Source organism: Chiloscyllium punctatum, unplaced genomic scaffold, assembly GCF_047496795.1.
Source record: "Chiloscyllium punctatum isolate Juve2018m unplaced genomic scaffold, sChiPun1.3 scaffold_1129, whole genome shotgun sequence".
In the NCBI taxonomy this organism is placed as follows: Eukaryota; Metazoa; Chordata; class Chondrichthyes; order Orectolobiformes; family Hemiscylliidae; genus Chiloscyllium; species Chiloscyllium punctatum.
In genome coordinates, this window is record NW_027310863.1 from 32,501 (window position 1) to 35,000 (window position 2,500).

At 65.5% G+C, this 2,500-nt stretch overlaps 1 non-coding gene across 1 annotated transcript; it reads left to right on the forward strand.

Annotated features, from left to right (window-relative positions):
• Window positions 1–1,355: 1,355 nt before the first annotated feature.
• LOC140474676 (5.8S ribosomal RNA) lies at window positions 1,356–1,509 on the forward strand. The gene has a single exon (XR_011959317.1). It is a non-coding gene; the product is annotated as a 5.8S ribosomal RNA (ribosomal RNA).
• The last annotated feature ends 991 nt before the right edge of the window (window positions 1,510–2,500 follow it).

Sequence of the window (2,500 nt, forward strand, 5' to 3'; positions counted from 1 at the left end):
GTACGCCCGTTTCCGTTTCAACTTGTCTCGCGAGGGTGGTTTCGGGGCCAGCAGGAGAGCTCGTCGGGGTAGCAGGCCCTGCAGCCGTGGTCACCGCCAAATCCCCACAACTCGAGCAAGTGAAAAAAAAAGTAACAAATAAGAAAGGATCGTCGGCTTGGGGGTACGCCCGTTTCCGTTTCAACTTGTCTCGCGAGGGTGGTTTCGGGGCCAGCAGGAGAGCTCGTCGGGGTAGCAGGCCCTGCAGCCGTGGTCACCGCCAAACCCCCCACAACTGTTGGGCGCCTACCTGCGCGGGGCAGGAGGACACTTTCCGATTTCAAATCTCCGTTTGCCGAGTCCACCCCGAACGCACGCGGGCGGGCGGGTTCGCATCACCCTTCGTCACAAGGGGCGAAGCCCGTTCCACCGTCTCGTCAGTAGTGCCGACCGGTCTGTGATCGACGAGGGGAGCCACACCAGGTCCGGCCCTGCTGCTTGGCGGCACCGCGTCGTCGGGAGCTCGCGACAGACGGAGGGTTTCGGTGTACTCTCCAGCCACGGGAAACGAAGCCGGTGATGCAGGCGCCGGTCTTTCGCTCCCAAATCGGCTGGGTTTACATCGTTGCTATCTAGTCACGCTCCCTTCAAACCCGACGGGGTACCTATTCCCCTCACCCGTCTGTGCGTATACAGCCTCTTTGCACTTGCGGGATGGGGGTGGTGGTTTAAAGACTCTCGAGTTGCCGCCCGTCGGTCTCCGAGCTCCGTGCAGTAGTGATCCCCAGCGAACTGCCAGCAGGGCGAACGAGCGATCCCGCTCTCGGTCGGGGCGCCTGGCGTCGATCGGTGGTCGGTGGCTTGCGGGCAAGCTGCGCTGTGAGTGTGGGAACGAGTATGACGAGCCGTTGCCGCGACTCCCAGTCCACCTCGGCGGTGGCTGGGCCGGGCGGGCGTCTGCTCGGGCGAGTGCCGCCCCCGCCTCCTCGCAGGAAGTCCGCTCGCCGACACGCCGCCACGTGCACGCGTCAGTGACGCTGCCGAACCGATGGCCGGTGCCCGTTCCCGCCTCTGCTTTTCCTAGGGCAAAGCTGCTGCACGCCTCGTGATACTAGGCGGGCGACATGGTGGCGGTGATCCTGCCTCCGTCGCTGCGGTGCGTTGGGGCACGCATCGCCTCTTGGGCGCCCTGTCCTCCTCCCCCCAATAGACGTATGTTTCTGCGGGCCGCACCAGGATGGTGCTCCCCATCGCTTCACGCCACCCTGCTCCGCCCGCACGCCGGCGTGCAGGTGGCTGTAGCTCAAGGTGGGGAGCGTATGTGCGGTCCGGGTCGCTTTCCTCTGGCGAGGGAGAGACCTAAAACAAACTCAGACAACTCTTGACGGTGGATCACTCGGCTCGTGCGTCGATGACGAACGCAGCTAGCTGCGAGAATTAATGTGAATTGCAGGACACATTGATCATCGACACTTTGAACGCACTTTGCGGCCCCGGGTTCTTCCCGGGGCCACGCCTGTCTGAGGGTCGTTTGGCAATCAATCGCACTCGCCTTGGCTGGCGAGAGCGCGGCTGGGGTGTCGCAGAGGACCCGTCCTCTTTGTCCCCCTAAGTTCAGACTCCGGAGCCCTCCGGCGTCGGAGCGCTTGGCCTTTCCCCCCCACCCTGCACATTCCGTTCGTCAGGCTCGACGCCATCCCCCCGCCGGGGAGCGCGGCCTGGCGTCCGTCTGTGTCGTGGCAGTGGGGCCAGCACGGCTGTCACCGGTCCCAGAATGGCTGTCGGTGGTTCACACTGTGTGTGTGTGCCAACCCTCCTGGTCTCTGGGACACGGAGCTGCCACGAAGTGTTGAGCCTCCAGTGGGGGGTCTGCCTAAGCTCTGCACGTCCGCATTGGGTCCGTCTCTCGGTTGGCTGGCAGTGGAAAGAGTGAAGGGAGCCGCGGAGGTCCGGTGCTGGTGCGCCGCCGGCCTGACCGTGGAGCTCGCCGGTTTGACACGCTGACCCGACTCGATGGTTGATCGATTGAGAGTGCTGGGAGCTGCAGGCCGCCCGCTGCTGCAGCCGCCCGTCTCGTGGTTCGTCCTCGGCCTTAAGTGGCCGGCGGGGCGTCTGATCCTGTCTCCCCTGCTGGCGCCGAGTGCCTGGCCGAGGGAGGAGGTTTTCGTCGAACGCTGTGACTTGGACGGTCGCACGCGCGTGGATCGCTGGCTCTTGGCTCTCCCGTTCAGTCCGCACGTTTTCCGCTCCGTCCTGCCACCGGTCTCGGGAGGTACGGAGGGGTTGGCGGGCGTGGTGTGTGCTCCGTCACCGTGCAGGCACACCTACCACGCCGTCGGCCGACCCCCGCACGGTCCTCCTGGCCATCGGGAGGACGGCGGAACGTCGGGCTGTCGGGGGCCAAGTCGCCAGAAGGCCACCGCTGTGTCTTCCGTACCCTGTCACCGTCGGCGTGCCTTCCTCAACTCGTCCGGCTCGGGGCCGCTGGGTTCAGGAGCGGCGTCGCCCGCCGGCCCCACTG